Source organism: Jaculus jaculus, chromosome 2 (assembly GCF_020740685.1).
Source record: "Jaculus jaculus isolate mJacJac1 chromosome 2, mJacJac1.mat.Y.cur, whole genome shotgun sequence".
Taxonomy (NCBI): Eukaryota; Metazoa; Chordata; class Mammalia; order Rodentia; family Dipodidae; genus Jaculus; species Jaculus jaculus.
In genome coordinates this window covers 150,335,248-150,352,554 of record NC_059103.1, presented here as the reverse complement: position 1 = coordinate 150,352,554, position 17,307 = coordinate 150,335,248, and the positions used below count along the sequence as shown (strand labels likewise).

The 17,307-nt window shown below is 44.5% G+C and overlaps 1 non-coding gene and 1 pseudogene across 1 annotated transcript; one reads left to right on the top strand and one right to left on the bottom strand.

Moving 5' to 3' along the window:
* The first annotated feature begins 319 nt into the window (after positions 1-319).
* LOC101598673 overlaps positions 320-17,307 on the top strand; it is a 28,255-nt pseudogene continuing 11,267 nt past the window's right edge.
* LOC123459005 lies at positions 7,617-7,719 on the bottom strand. Its single transcript, XR_006635937.1, has one exon. It is a non-coding gene; the product is annotated as a U6 spliceosomal RNA (small nuclear RNA).

Here is a 17,307-nt window from a genome sequence, read left to right as displayed (position 1 = left end):
ATGGCCCAGTCTGCGCCCAATCTGCACTCAGCACTTGCCAACCTCATTGGGACTGCCACTTCCTTTTCCAGCAGTTGTGCTGAAGTTCCACATCTCTTCCCAAACAGAGCTGGACAGTTTCAGCATCCCATGTCTTTATATTCCAGGTTCAGTTTCAGTTGCCCATGGTTCAAGAAGATCTGAAAACATTACATGGGAATTTCTAGAAATAAACATCGTTTGGGAGTTGACTCCATGACCAGATCGACTGTGTTGGTATCAGGGCTAGTGTTCAAGACATCATTGAGTTACATGATCATGACATTGAAACACCGTAGCAATGATGCTGACCATTAGCATATGCCAAAGAGAAGCTGAAGAGGGCTGCAGGTATGCAAGTGGAAGGTCTCAAGAAGGAAAAAGCAGATCACCCTGAGCTTGCTAAGACTGACACCATACTAAGGGATTTTTAAGATTACATTCATGTAATTTTTATTACAGTAAATTGTCATCATGGTTCTATTTTATCATGTTATTATTGTTAATCTCTTACTATGTATAATTTATAAATTAAGTATTGTCATAGGCATGCTTACTAAAAATCAATATGTAAGGAGTTCAGTACTATTCATGGTTTCAGTTATGCCTAGTTAACTCCCGTGGGTAAGGGGTTGGGGGGTACTGCTGTAGTCTTGAGCTGCCTGCAAAATTCCTTTCTCCTTATATCAGCCCCATAGTAAATTTTCTGTTTTTGTGACTCCCAGCTGTGACATCACTAGGGTAAGTGAAGAAGCCCAGAGGCATTTCGTGCAGCCTACTGTCTGGACAAATTCTGATGAGTGATTAGTACACTCCAGTTTGTTCAAAAGCATTGGGAATACGGCATTCTGATTAACAATTTTAGCTAACTGAAACTAGCTAGCTATACATGCCAAATATAGGTTAGCCAATTTCCAGAGAATTCAGCACAATAAAACCATCTTACAAGGAAGCTTTTTTTAATGTAATGCAATCCTTCCTTGGTGGTTTAGAAGGCATTTTGGAGTCTTGCAATGCCTCAGAGCCATCATTATGAAGAGTAATTACCCCTCAATTGTACAATGTAATAATTATGTTTATCTTCGTTTTCTAGTAGTTTGGATTCAAGATAAACATTGGCTGCAAGTAAAATAATTTCTCTTTTTAAAAAAATATTTTTATTTATTTATTTGAGAGTGATAAAAAGAAAGAGAGAAAGTGGGGGAGAGAGAGAGAGAGAGAAAGTGAGAGAGAGAGCACGAATGGGTGCCCTGGGGCCTTCAGCCACTGCAAACAAACTCCAGACACATGTGCCACCTTGTTCATCTGAGTTATGTGGGTCCTGGGGAATTGAACCTGGGTTCTTTGGCTTTACAGGCAAGCACCTTAACTGCTAAGCTATCTCTCCAACCCACAATTTCTAATTTTATTTCTAATGATCACATTTTAATTTTTTGGGCTTCATGTGTGTTAAATTTATTATGTTGTATTGTTAAGATTAATATCATTCATGTGAAATGCCTTTAAATTTGCTTAGATATGCTAAGGATTAAACTAAAATTCTGAAAATACTCCATTTTAAAATAAGGTATTTTTGCCAGGCATGGTGGCACATGCCTTTAATCCCAGAAGTTGGGAGATAGAATTAGGAGGATCACCATGAATTCAAGGCCAGCCTGGGACTGAAGAGAGCGTTCTAGTTCAGACGGGGCTAGAGTGAGACCCTACCTTGGGGGTGGAGGGAGAGATTTTTGAAGCAGCAAGTGCAATCCAGAAAATTTAGTACAAATCAGACTTTTGAAGAGTGAATCTTATATAACAGAGAGTATGATTACAAAAAATAATGTGTTTATCATGATAAATATGGAAAGCCCTGAAGAATTTTTATAAAAGAACTATAATCTCATCACAATGAGTAACAATTGTGTGCTTTCCTTCTTCGTTCTATATATGTGGATTGTATTAGTTATTTTCCCAGTCACTGTGATAAAATGGAGGAAGGACTTACTTATTTAAGCTCATGATTTAAGATGGTCACCCATCACGATGATGCACATGGCAATTGGAGCCCCTGTGAGGCAGTTGTCCCTAGTAGTTGTTGCTCCCTGCTCCCAACAGTCAGGAAGCAGAGAGCTCACTCCGTCAGAACACCCTGGATGTAACACTCGCGGCCTGCCCCTCACTTCCTTCAGCTAGGATGCACCTCCTAAAGGTTCCATCACCTCCCAAAATAGCTCCACCAGCTGGGGACTAAGTGCACATTTAAATCACACTTTAAGCAAATATTTGTACATTTATAAAATAGAATCATATGAGGTATAATTTCATATCATGCTCTTTTTCATAAGCAATTAACATTTCGGTTGTTAAGGGATTAAAGAAGACCTGCCTTCAACAACATGGATCAGCATCTTCCAAGGAGTTCAAGGCCGAGACAGTTCTTACTCTTTTGAGCTGGGGCATGCATTTTCTCCTGCACTTGTCCATCAGAGTTACTGGGTCCCAAACATTCATACTCTGTATTATACCAGCCACTGTCCCATGCTCAGTCCTTTGCTCCTGACTTGTTTCTTTGGATTCTAACTGAATCACACCATTCATTTTCCTACCTTTTTAAGCTTGCAGATGACAGATCCTGGGTCTCAGTCTTCATAATTGTGTGAGCCAATTTCTATAATAAATCACATCTTACATATCTATGTGTATCCAATTGGCAGCTATATTTCTTTTGAAACCCCTAATTCATTGCTTAATAAATGCTTGCCATGTCATGGGCAATTAAAAGCTCTGTCCTGCTATCATAATGGACAAAACAGTCATTTACTTTTTTATTTTAAAACACTTTAAAAAAAATCAATTCTGGGGCTAGAGAGATGGATTAGTGGTTGAGGTGCTTGCCTGCAAAGCCTAACTATCAGAGTTCGATTCCCCAGTACCCACATAAAGCCAGATGCACAGTGGCACATGCACTTGGAGTTTGTTTGCAGTGGTTGGAGGCCCTGGTGTGTTTATTCTCTCTATTTCTCTATCTCTTCACTCTATCTCTCCCTGCTTGCAAGTAGACAAATAAATTATGCCATTTCTTATTTTAAAAAAGCAGTCCTAGAAATGTCAGAATCTAGGCAGGGGACTAGTGTGGTGGGTAAAGCACTGGCTACTCCTGTGCAAACCCAAGTACCTGAGTTTTATCCCCAGACCCCGTGTAACAGAAATTCTATTGATTGTTTCCTTGGTTCATGCACATAAATGGTGTTTAGTTAGATGTAATCTCATTTGTCTATTGTTATTCTTACTTTGGATTTTGTGATGATAACCCAATAAATTATTGCCAAGGTTTTTGTTGTTGTTGTTTTAGAGGTAGGGTCTTACTCTGGCCCAGGCTGACCTGGAACTCACTCAGGGCGATCCTTTTATCTCCCCAGAGCTGGGATTAAAGGCATGCACTACTATATGTGGCTAGTTTCCAAGTTCTGTAAGAAATGAAAAAAAAAAAATAGAACAAAAAGAAAGCATGACAGGTTTCTGAAATCTCAGTACACTGGCTAAGAGGAGAGGGGGAGGCAGGACAGTTTCCTGGGCAGGCATGGTGAGCACACCAGAAGAATGACAGCAGTGAACCCAGAGAGCAACCCTGCTCTAATGAGGAGGAAGGGTGAGGAGCGCGTGCTACGCATGCTGTGGCGTGCACTCACCTGCGCTCACACGCTGACATCCCTGGACATGCACACACACATGCAATTAAAAGGCAAAAGATTTTCTAAAATAAATTGTTGTTTTCAAACAGTTTTTTCTTTATTTACTTGAAACAGAAAGAGGCTAAGATTGGGAGGGAGGAGGAAGGCCGGAAGAGGGGGGGGGGGGGAGAATGGGTGCACCAGGACCTCCAACCTTTGCAACCAAACTCCAGATGCATGCACTACTTTTGTACATTTGGCTTTACATGGGTCTGGAGAATCAAATCTGGGTCTTTAGGTTTTGAAGACAAACGACTTAACTGCTGAGCCATCTGTTTGGGCTGGAAAATGTATTTTATTCTTTAAAAAATATTTATTTATTTATTTGAGAGAAGGAGGCAGATGAAAGAGAGAGAGGAGGAGCAGGGGGGGGAGGGAGAGAGAGAGAGAGAACGAACAGGTGCACCAAGGCCTCTAGCCAGAACTGCAGATGCATGTGCCACTTTGTGAGTCTGGCTTACATGGGTATTGGGGAATGGAACCTGGGTCCTCAGGTTTTGCAGGCAAGTGCCTTAACTGCTAAGCCATCTCTTCAGCCCCTTATTGTGTTATTTTAAGTAATCCAGGTTAAATGCATTTTCTTATAACTGCTATATTGGGAAAACAAAACAAAAAAAAGAATGATTTCAACTATTTTACAGTTTACTAGCAAAAATAAGATATATACAAATGACTATAATGAATATATATAATGAATGTATAATGAATATATATAATGATTATAAATGCTCGGGGAATGTAAATGAAGCCTTCATTTTGCTTTTTCTTTGAGGCAGTGTCCCACTGTAGCCCAGCTGACCAGGAACTCACTCCATAGCCCAGGCTGGCCTGGAACTCATGGTGGTTCTCTTACCTCAGCCTTGTGAGTGCTGGGATTGTAGGCGTGAGCCACTATGCCCAGCTAAGAAGCCTTATTTGAACTGGAAAGACTAAGCCGTTTTCATGAGGAAGCAGCCTCTACAGTAACTTTGAATGATGGATTAGGTGTGACCAAGCTGTGCATGGGACAGAAAGGGGCAGGGGAACCAACCTCAGAAACTAGATTAAGAAGTGGCAACGAGGGCTGGAGAGATGGCTTAGCGGTTAAGCGCTTGCCTGTGAAGCCTAAGGACCCCGGTTCGAGGCTCGGTTCCCCAGGACCCACGTTAGCCAGATGCACAAGGGGGCGCACGCGTCTGGAGTTCGTTTGCAGAGGCTGGAAGCCCTGGCGCGCCCATTCTCTCTCTCTCCCTCTATCTGTCTTTCTGAAATAAATAAAATTAAAAAAAAAAAAAAGAAGTGGCAACGAGCATCGTAGGGGTATGAAGAACATTTGGTGGTTCCCCCGGAGGGAGGGGTGTTTCACATGTCCTCTGGAGAGGTTCTGTTCGCTTTCTGTTTTTGTTTTTTTTTTTCTGAGGCAAGCTCTCACTCTAGCCCAGGCTGGCCTGAAACTCACTCTGTAGCCACAGGCTAGCCTCAAACTCACTGTGTTCCTCCTACCTCAGCCTCCTAAGTGCTGCCATTTAAAGCATGAGCCTGGCTCTGGGGAGGTTCTTGAAAGTTCTTCTGGGGAGGTGTTTGGTGGTGCTTACTGGAAAGTGTTTAGTGGTTGTTCTGCAGAAATGTTTGCTGGAGAGGTGTTTGTCCTTGGGGAACATGTTTCATGTTTCCGCTGGGGAGGAGTCCGGTGGCTCCTCTGGAGAGGTGTTTGGTGGTTCCTTGGGGAACATGTTTCATGTTTCCGCTGGGGTGGAGTCTGGTGGCTTCTCTTGGGGAGGTGTTTAGTGGTTCCTTTGGGGAGGTGTTTGGCAGTTCATCTGGCAGTAATGCAGGGAATTGAAAAGAGACACAGAAGCCCTTGATGCCAGCCTTTAACCGCTGAGTCATTTCTCCAGCCCTAAATGCTTTTAAAAGTTCTGCTGTCACAAGGGCCCCACAGGTGGGTATAATGATCATATCTTCATTTAATGAGGAAATTAGTGGGGGAAGCAAAACTGGCTGAAGTCAAACTTGAGAGGAAAGTGCAGGCCCAGGGTGTTGGTGCGGTCAGTGTCTGGGTCCTTAGCCCCTTGTCCCTAACCGCTGCAAGATGCCACTAAAGGACCAGAAAAGTGCCAGTGCTACAAGTAGCCACCTGAACAAGCATAAGGCTACTGGAGGTCACCTTCAGTGGTCTCCGGTGGGTGGGATACTGGGCAGCTGGAGGTCATTTACGCCCTAGCAGAAGGTGCCTTTCCTCAGTGTCTGTGGGAAAACATGCCAGTAGCATCAGTTTGTTCAGTTTTTAACCGAAGCTAGAAAACTAGATTTTCATGTAAAATCTGTTGCTTTTATGATGGCTCCAATAAATTTAAACACAATTTTGTGTGAAGGACCATTTGTAATGAAATACTTACATATTGTCACAGGTTGATTGATTTCCTATGTCTCCCAACCACTTCCTAGCCCATTCTTTTATTCTTTTAATTTTTTTTTTTTTTGCTGTCCTTTGTTGAATTCCAGTGATGCAAATTGACAAGAGTCATAACACTATGTTCTTTATAAGGAATGATTTATACTTGATTTCTTTGAATACCATAAAATGGGTTTTCGTTCCTTGACATTAGAATGCTCTGTAATTGTGGCTTTAGAGGTATTATTTGACTATCAATCAGGTATGAAAGAATGATGTGATTCAGAAAGTTCTCTTAATTTTTTAAATCTACAATTAGGACATATACCCTTTAGGCATATCCTCTAGGGTGCTTCTGGTCTGGAACTCTGGGGATACCGTGCTCTTCATTCAGGTTACCCCACCCCACCTTTCTCTTCTTTCCTCCTGTTCAGAATATCTACCTTCATTCCTTCTGACCAAAAACAGAGGCAAAAGATTCATTTCTTTTTTGTTTTATAGAAAATATTGACTATACAATGCACCTCAAGCTTTTCACATTTGTTCTGTAGGAAGTTACAACTTGTGGGAGGTTTTTTTTGTTGTTATTGGGGTGCACATTTCCATCAATGATATTAGTGTCTTTTTTAAAAGATTTATTTTATTTACTTATTTATGAGACGGGGGGGGGGCGGAGGATGGGTGTGCTAGGGCCTCTAGGCACTGCAAACGAACTCCAGATGCATGCGCCACTATATGTATCTGGCTTACATGGACCTGGAGAATCGAACATGGGTCCTTAGGCTTCATAAGCATGCACCTTAATGGTGGGATTAAAGGCATGTGCCACCATGCCAGGCTTTTTTTTTTTTTATGGTTGCATGTGCCACTTTGTGCATCTGGCTTTATGTTGGTATTGGGGAATCAAACCTGGGTCTTTAAGTTTTGTGTAAGGCAAGTGTCTTAACCACTGAGCCATCTCTCTAGCTCCAAAGATTAAGGTAAGATTATATTTTCTCTTTCTCCTCTCTCTCCTCTCTCTCCTCTCTCTTCTCTCCTCTCCTCTCCTCTCCTCTCCTCTCCTCTCCTCTCCTCTCCTCTCCTCTCCTCTCCTCTCCTCTCCTCTCCCCTCCCCTCCCCTCCCCTCCCCTCCCCTCCCCTCCCCTCCCCTCCCCTCCCCTCCCCTCCCCCTCCCCTCCCCTCCCCTCCCCTCCCCTCCCCTCCCCTCCCCTCCCCTCCCCTCCCCTCCCCTCCCCTCCCCTCCCCTCCCCCCCCCTCCCCTCCCCTCCCCTCCCCCCCCTCCCCTCCCCCCTCCCCTCCCCTCCCCTCTCCTCTTCTCTTTCTCTCTCTCTTTCTCTCTCTCTCTCTCTCTCTTTTTATTTCAAGGTAGGGTCTCACTCTAGCCCAAGCAGATCTGAAACTCACTCTGTAGTCCCATGCTGGCCTTGAACTCACAGTGATCATCCTACCTCAGCGTACTTAGTACTGGGATTAAAGGCATGCACCATCATGCCCAGCTCGAACAATTTTTTTTAAATGTGGAACGTTTCAAAAATTTGCATGTCACCCTTGTACAAGGGCCATGCTAATCTTTTCTGTATCATTCCAATTTTAGTATATGTGCTGCTGAAGCAAGCATGAAAGATGTTTAAAAAATATCTTTATTGGACTGGAGAGATGGCTTAGCAGTTAAGGTGCTCACCTGTGAAGCCTGAGGACCCTGGCTTGATACCCCAGTATCCACATAAGCCAGATGCACAAGGTAGTGCATGCATCTGGAGGTTTTTTTGCAGTGGCTAGAGTCCCTGACATGCCCATTCTCTCTCTGTCTGCTTCTCTCTCTTTCTCTCTAAATAAATAAATAAATATTTTATTTATTTATCTGCAAGCAGAGATAGAGAGAAGATAGACAGAGAGAATGGGCACATCAGAGTCTTCAGCCACCGCAAAGGAACTCCAGATCCTTATGCCACTTCATGCATTTGGCTTTATGTGGGTACTGGGGAATTAAACGCACGTCATTAGGCTTTGCAGTCACGTTCCTTAACCACTGAGCAATCTCTCTGGCCCCCTGAAAGATTTTTTTATTACTTAACAGTCAACAAGGAACGAGTAAGCCACCACCTGCAGGGTCTCTGAGTGCTGTGGCTTGAATATTTGTTCTCTTCCCAAGTTTGTGTACTGAACTCCTGTTCTCCAATGTTATATTATTCAACGTTGGGGAGGTTACTAGGTGTTGAGGGTAGAATCCCCAACTGAGGCTAGTCTATTATTTTGGAAGTAAACTAGCTATGGAAGAAGGGCAGTCTTCCTTGCTCCCTCAGCTGTCACTACCATAAAGTAGAAAATTAGAAGTAGACAACTAGAAACCATGAAGAGTCCAAGCAGGACTTATTTTTGCCCTTCTAGTAGAGTTGTGAATTGACAGAAAAGGGCTAGCTTTGCAGAGATGCAAGCACGTTATCTGTGCTGTAACTCTTGTTTCATTTAGATTAGATAGTCAGACTAGATTGGTTCTTGTGCGATTTGTAGCCAACTTCGCTTCCTGGTTCTCACACACCAGCCTGACAATGTTGTGTTTGGATTCACAACATGGCCACGGGATGTTTACATCCCCACCCAGACAGCTGCGCTCATTGAAACAGAAGGAAAGATGATGATGTTTATTTCCGGAATGGTAAAACACTGAAGCCCTCATCTCTAAAAATAGGTGACTGTTTTACTTAGAGGTGAACTGGAATTGTTTACCTAAGCTCAGACTGTCTGACAATAGTTCTCCCAAGTTAGTCCAAGCTGCAAAACAGTCTTATATTGTTAAGAAAGTCTCAAAAAGGGGTAGGCCTTTGAAATTCTACCGATTTTTTTTTTTCTGGAATAGTCACGAACTTTGTAATCAGAATTATAAGATTGTTTTTGTGTATTTATTCTAGATGGATAATTCTTGGAAGTCAGTATACAGCTAGTCCTTTTGCCTTGAATTCTCTAACCCAGAATTGCCAGGATGAAGTGAGAATGCTGAGCTTCTTGGAAACTTTCCAAGGCGCCACAGTCCCAAATCTCCTGGCTCATTGAGAAGCACAGAACCCCCCCCCCCCCCCCCCCGCCCACCTTCCTGCTATCCAGCAAAAGGCCTTAGTTTTAGGGAAGAATAAAAATTCTCTTTGGCTTTAAAAATATTAGACATAGCTGGGCCTGGGTTTTCAGGCATGCAATCCCAGGTACTTGGAAAGCTGAGGTAGGAGGATCAAAAGTGTGTCCATACACACACACACACACACACACACACACGCACGCACACACACTGTGCAAATCAATAAGTAATTTATTTTTTAAAAGTTCAAGGCTTATTTGGGCTGCAGAGTTTTGTGGGTGGTGAGACCCTACGTCAAAAATATAAAGTGAGGGGCTGGAGGGATGAATCAGTGGTTAAAAGTGCTTCCTTGGGCTAGAGAGGTGGCTTAGCGGTTAAGTGCTTGCCTGTGAAGCCTACGAACCCCGGATCGAGGCTCGATTCCCCAGGACCAGTGTTAGCCAGATGCACAAGGGGGCGCATGCATCTGGAGTTCATTTGCAGTGGCTGAAGGCCCTGGCATGCCCATTCTCTCTCTCTTTTTCTCTCTCTCTGTCTCTGCCTTTTTCTGTCTGCCACTCTCAAATAAATTAATAAAAATAAACAAAAATATATTTTTTAAAAAAGTGCTTCCCGGGCAAGCATGAGGGTCTGGGAGGACCTGAGACTACTGAGTTCAATGCACCAGAGCCTACGGTGACAGCTGGGCATGGCTATGTGTCTGTAACCTCAGTGCTGTGGGGAGCAGACACCTGAGACGTACTGGAGCTCGTGAAAACTGGCAAGCTCTGGAATCAACAAAGAGACTGTCTCGGGGAAACAAGAGGACGAGCAATGAAGGGGGCACGGGATGTTCGCCTCTGGCCTCCACACACAGAGGGTGCTGCATCTGCACATAAACATGCATACACCACACACATGCACACACCCCACATCATGCCTGTACACACCTGCGCGCACACACAAAAGTCAGAAGTAAAAAGAGGGCTGAGGTTTTAACTCCGTTGCAGAGCACCTGTAGCATGAGTGAGGTCCTAAATTAAATTTTCAGCACCACAAATCAATACTGTATAACTTTTCAGTCTACGAGGATAAAAGTTCTCCGGACATGTGAGTTCACACAGAAGTGTGTCAGGCATCTTTCCACCATGCTCTCCAGACCAGCCTCCGTGTTCCCATCTCCTGTCACTGTCTTTCTTCCACTTAATGTATTCCCCTCATTAGGCCAAGGACTTAGGTTAGAAATGTAAAAGAAAACAGACAATTATCAAAAAATTAAACGTGAGCTGGGTGTGGTGGCACACGCCTTTGATCCCAGCACTCGGGAGGCAGAGGTAGGAGGATCGCCGTGAGTTCGAGGCCACCCTGAGACTACATAGCGAATTCCAGGTCAGCTGGGGCTAGAGTAAGACCCTATCTCGAAAAACAAAACAAAACAAAAAAATTAAACGTGAGCTCACTACCCTTCTTCATTACCTCCTGAGTTGGTTCTTGACTGTTCTTAGTTTGGTTTCTTCCCTCGCCTCCTGCCTCTCTACCGTCCCAGGTCGGTGGTAGGTCCACTTCCACTCTGTGCTCTTGCAACAGCCCGTCTGGCTATAAGACAGCGCACGATTCATTCGTCACCCTTTGTTATCATGTTCTAAGCACTTCAAAGACTGAGCCATAAGTTGTAAGTATTTGCATTTATTTTTCCTTGAGAGAGAGAAAGAGAGAGAGAGAGAGAACTTCAGATGCATGCACCACCTTGTGAATCTGAATTACATGGGTCCTGGGGAAATTGAACCTTTGTCCTTTAGCTTTGCGGGCAAGTGTCTTAACCACTAAGCCATCTCTCCAGCCTCATTTTTTTTTTTAAACATCATATCATGCGGTCCAGCCTTGTCCTCACTATGTAGCCACAGCTGATATTGAATGTCCATCCTCCTGCCTCTACTTGCGACTTGTTGGTATTCTAGGTGTACTCCACTACGCCGGGCAGTATTCTCACTTTCTTTCTGGGTCCTCTCCAATCTGGAATGCGGGTCAGTTCTCCATCCTTGCAGATCTTCAAGGCCACGTTAAGAGCATCTCTTGTCATTCCTGCTTTCTTGCTCAGAACTCATACATGGCAGTTACTTGTTTTATGTTATTTTCTCAAGGATGAAGGGGTCCCTGCTGCAAGAGTTGGTTTCATTTGTTCAGTGTCAGAAAAAGCAGACATGTTTGGCCGAGATCTGGGGCAGGGTGCTTGGGAGCAAACGAAAGGCCTGCCTGCGGAATCTCCCTCAAGCTGCTCACAGGGAGGGGCTGTGCCTAGAGGGATTTTCTGTGGCTGGCTGCCAAACAGTCAAGCTCAGAGGCCTCCTTTCTTTCCCCCTCCTCCTCCTTCCTCCTTCTCCTTCTTCCTCCTCTTCCTCTTCCACCTCCTCCCCCCCTTCTTCTTCTTCTTCTTCCTCTTCCTCTTCCTGTTCGTTTTCAGTCAGGAAATGTTGATCCAATAGCCATGATAGGGGTTCATTTATTTTCAACTGATTTAATCTCTCAAGAGCAGATATATTACCTGAAAGTGGAATTGTGACTACTAGAGAACGAGAAGGGTGTGTGTGGGTCAGTCATGAGGATTTGGTCAGTGAACACTATGTGCACATATGGAAATATCATACTTAATCTCATTAGTAGGTACCCCAAGCTTCTGAATAAATGAGATAGCCAGGCCCATTACAAGAGCCAGACTGCCTAGGGAACCAGTGCATGTTCTTGGAGGCTGGGCTTAGGCACTCTTCTGCCCAGGTCCTGTGGTTGCCATTGCATAAATAGGCTGTGCTTCGTGCCCTTGGACTACAGCCAGCTGGATGGACCTTTCCCAGCCCTCCAGGGTTCTTCATGCCATTAGCACCTCAGCAGCCAGCGGTTCCTCTGGATGTCTGGATGGTCATTACTGTGCTCTTCTGGCCGGTTGACCGGTTCTGCTTGCCCCATCCAACCTTATAAATGACATGAGTATTCAGGGGGCTATTCTGACTCTCCACTGTAATTTAGCCTGTATTTCCAGATATTGATGCTTTAATTTTGTCTCTCTAAATTTAGTCTTCATTCTTTCTTTTTAACATTCTGTGGGTGTGTTCATTTACTCACAATAGTCAAGTTATGGAATCAGCCTAGGTGTCCATCACCAGATGGATGGCTAAGGAAAATGTGTTGTATATACACAATGGAGTATTATTCAGCAACAAAGAGTGAAATCATGTTATTTGCAAAAAAAGAAATTAAAAACAAGCAAACAAACAAAGGATATTACTGGAGGACATTATGTTAAGCAAAACTAGTCAGACTCCGAAAGACAAATATCATATGGTTTCCCTTGTAAGTAGAATCCAGGTTTTTAAAACAAGGACATGAAAACCAGATTTGACAGTTCCTGAAATCTCAGTACTCAAAAGCCAAGGTAGGAGGATCACCATGAGTTCAAGACCAGCCTGGTCTGTGTAGTGCCTAGTGAGTTCCAGGTCAGTCTGGGCTACAGAGTGAAACTTTGCTTAACAAAAACAAAAACAGGCATGGGGAGACTGCTCAGTGGTTAAAGGCACTTGCTTGCAAAGCTTGCCAGCTTGGATTCGATTCCCCAGTACCCACATAAAGCCAGGTACACAAAGTGGTGCATGTGGGGGTGGTTTGTGGCAGCAAGAGGCTCTGGCACGCCCATTCTCCATCTTGAACGCTCTCTGTCTCTCTGCTCACGAATAAATAAACAAATAAATGAATATTTTAAGAAACCTCTGAAAGCGGAGAGGGTATAAGTTGAGAAAATGCAAAGGACTAGCAGAAAGGGTGGGTGCGAGAGGGGGTAATGGGGTAGATAATATGATGCAAGCACAGTATATAAACGTGTGAAATTGTCATGTTGAAATGCATAATTTTTACAATGACAAAAACTGCAGATGATCCTATTGGTGGCATCTCAGTAGTGCCTGCCATTTCTGTGGAAAAGCTAGAATGCTTAAATAATAAATACTTGTCACGTAATGGGCTGGATTGAAGGAAGGCAGGGCTAGGGTTCCTTTGCAAATTAAAATGTGGTGCATATTTCATAGGTGGTCAGTCAATCCCTAGCAATTGGAGCTGGAAAGGGGGCAGTGGTCTTGTTTGCTCCTGAGCTGCTCGTGTTGCTGAGAGTTTCTTCTTCTTCTTCTTCTTTTTTTTTTTTTTTGGTTTTTCAAGGTAGGGTCTCACTTTAGGTCAGGCTGACCTGGAACTCTCTATATAGTATCAGGGTGGCCTCGAACTCACAGTGATCCTCTTACCTCTGCCTCCTGAGTGCTGGGATTAAAGGCGTGCGCCACCACGCCCGGCTGAGAGTTTCTTCTTTATGCCCTAAGCTAAATGCATAAGAGCACAGGTTGGGGTAACCGAGCTGTAGACACTGCCTCTGGGGTTACTGCATCCCAGCTTTCTCTGTGGAAGGCCAGGAAAATCTAACAGAAATATAGAGGCCACTGTGAATTCAATGCTAAAAACACAGTGCTAACACACCCAAAGTTCGGGCTTTGTTGCAGAAGCGGGGGCAGAAAGGTTTTAAGAGCCACAGGGTAGGTAGAAATACCGTGTGTGTGTGTGTGTGTGTGTGTGTGTGTGTGTGTGTGTGTGTGTGTACAAAAGCATAAAAAGAAACTACTGTCAGTGTGGAGGTGGTTAGGTTCTTGAAAGGAGCCTCAGGGCTGGGAAGCCAGGACTAATGCAGCCCCCCTGGACCCAGCTCCTGTCTGCTAGGTCTCAGAGGAAGAGGTGGCCCTCTGCTCCCTTTGCTTGTTGTTCTTTCAAACAGGACATGACCTCCAGTGTTTTAAAACCTGTTTTTATTTCTTCCTCCTTCAGACAGATCATCCTGCCTCTAGCTGGTTGCCAGTGGGGGAAGAGAATGGAAGGAAAATAAAGAAAGAGGGGAGGAACCAGTTTCCCCACATTGAGTGACCTGTCTCCTTCTCCAGGACATGCAAGGATTTATTTCAGCGTGTGTCAATGCCCTGCCACTTCCCATTTCCCCTGACTCAGATCCCTCTGTCTCAGCCCAGCTGGCCGCACAGATCTCCCACCTGCAGCTGGGGCCCTGTCTCCTTCCCAGACCACTCTGGCTGGAGGCAGGAAGCAATTAAACAGGCCCACCAAGGCCCTCCTCACATCTAGACATTCTTGAGTTCTGCCTTTTATCAAGGATGTGTGTCCCTCTGCTAATGGCTGAGCTGTTGCACTGTACTGGGAATGGCAACAGCTCCCCCCCCCCCCATCTCCTTGTCCCCTGTGTGCTGGGATGGGACACCTGAAACTGGCTTCTCTGGGCTCAGCCTGTCCTCCATGTTGTAGCCTGGTCTCTAAGCCCATCCTTCTGCTTGGGGCTGCCTCAGAGAATGCTGAATCCCAGAAACTTCTGTGTCCTGCAGGGTTGGGATGATGTGCAGTGCATGTTTTGAGATGCTCCAGTTTGTCCCTCCCTAGAATGTCCAGAGTTCCTTCATGGGTGGAGATAGGTAACTGACATGTCCTCAATCCTGTGTAGGAGTCTACACAAATAGAACATTCCAGTCCTCTTCAAATCAGATTGCTGCCTCTCTGGCCTTCCTATGCTGACATCCTGAAGGGGCTTCTGGCTGGGACCTGCTTTGCTGTGCTCTTGCTGATATCCCTGAATCCGAGCCTTTACTGTTTTCCTAATGCTGCTGGCCTTGCTGCAAGGCCTTCAGCTGTTCTGGGCTCTGGGGCTATTTCAGGGCTCTGCCCACTGTTGTGACCACTGCATTCGTGAGACGTGATGGTTTTCCTGAATTAGCCCTGTGATGCTCTATGCCTTGAGATGCAGTAACAGACCTAGTTAGGAGGGGTCTGGGCCAAGAGAAATGTAAGAATTTGGCACCATTTAAGCTGATGATCTTCAAATTCTGTACATTTATGTTAGTGGGCACAGTGCACTAGCTATTTTTCTTGTTGCTGTGACAAAATACCTGAAAAAAAAAAACCATAAGGAAGGAAGGGGTTATTTTGGCTTGTTCTTTCAGGGTCTGGTCCATCAAGGGGGGAAGGTGTGGAGGTGTGAATGGTTCTAGCTATGGTGGCAGAAGAGTGAGGCAGCTGGCCATTTAATGTGCACAGTCAGGAAAGAGAGCAGAAAGAGGTGGTTGCAGTCTGGGACCCTAGCCCTTGCGTTGATTCTGGCCACATTCAGGGGGGACCTTTCTCAGTTTAACTGCCCTGGAAACAGCCTCACAGACATGTGTGCAGGTGTATTTCCTGGAAGATACCAAATCCAGTCACTTTGGCAGTGAAGTTTAACCAACACATGGCATGGAAAGAATGAAGGCGAACTTATTTCAACAGCGCTGTCTCTCTTGTGGAAAAAGGACCCGTTTGTCTATTCTATAATGAATCATGTATAGTGGTCAGAGTCAAATGGTCATAGTTTCAGATTCCCCATAGATTCCATGTAGATTGAAGCTCTTGAAGGGTTACCAGAACTTGCAGCCCCTCCAAAGTACCTTTGGCACCTGGGCATACCTCCTTTATCATGGAGCTATCTGCAGTATGCCATTGTAGTCTATGCCTATGACTCTAGCGTGCTCAGTTTTCTTGCATAAAACACCTTGACAACTTACTAGACTTGTGTGGTGGTTTGATGTCAAATATAACATGCCCGTTGCAGGGTCATGTGTTTGAATATTTGATCCCCAGCAGGTGGCTCTGACTGAGAAGGTTGTAGAACCTTCAGGAGGTGGAGCCTTACTGGAGGAAGTGTGTCACCAGGGACAGCTTTGAGATTTTATAGTCCAGCCCCACATGCTGTTCATTCACTCTACTTCCCTCTCTGCCTGTGTGACAATGTGATACCAGCTTCCCTCCAGCCTTCCTTGACTTTTCTGCCAGGATGGAACTTCCCCTGAAAAGATTAGCTGAAATAAACCTCTTTCCATAAGTTGCTTCTGGTCGGGTATTTTGGCCCAGGATGAGAGAGTAACTGATCCTGCTGGTACTGAGACTTCTTACAGAAGAAGTGTAGCTGTTAGACGTGTGGAAATGAAGGCTCAATACACACAGCGCTTTCCAACATAAGCAGAGGACCTGAGTTTAGATCCTAGGCACCTGTGTAAATGCTGGTTGTCAATGGTGGCCTGTCTATAATCCTAGCACTCAGAAGATAGAGATGGGAGCCTCGGGGCAAGATAGTTTGCTAGATTATCTGATTTGAATTGGCAAGCTCTGTTTAAGTGAGAGACCCTGGCTCAGTAAAGAGGAGAACAATTAACAAAGACACCAAGCTTCAACATTCAGCCTCTACATGCACACACACACATGCACCCATGTGTGTATGAACATGCCTGCACATACATGAATGCCATATAGACACAGGGGAAAAAAATAATGACAAGAACTGTGGAGACACCCAGGCATCAGTCTGTCCTCTGGGGCCCACTTGCATTGACTTCTTCAGGGCTGTCTCCAGTCTCGATTAAAATGACCCTAGAAATGGGCCTTTCATCTTACCCCTCGGGGCATGTTCCTACTCTCATAAATTCTGCTATAAAGACAATTTCAGGGGACAAAATGTCATTTATTTTGTTTCAGCTCAAGAAAGTAGATTTTGACATTTTTATTCTCATGGGAATATTTTGCCAGAGGATTCACTGGGCAGATGAATGACTCAGTGGTGTGCAGTAGACTTCAGAAAACAAATGGAATGACCAAAGTCCTTTGAGGTAAGATCTACCTTATGATGGCTTTGTAAGCTTGAAAAAGGCATAGGTGTACTGGCTTCAAAGGGCCCAATAGGGTCGCAGCAAGTAACTAAGTGAATTTGGAAACTTTCATGCTGAGTGTGTGGTTGGGAGCCCGACTGTTGTCATGACTGGTGCAATGTGCCTCTTTGTTGCAAGTTGACTGAGTGTGTTCACCCATTATTCTTTAACTTCTTTGAAAATACAAACATATTTGTTTAATGCCGATGTCTTCTGAGCCTCATGTTCTCCCTAGCCAAAGACCTCTCTTTCCCAAGAAGTACTAAATTGTTAAATAGATGACATGTAGTTAATTTTTCTTCTTCTTTTACTTTGCCTTTTAATGTTTCATTTTTGGAGCATTTTGCATCAGTATTGGATAAAAATAATACAGCTTTCTGAGAAACATGGTAA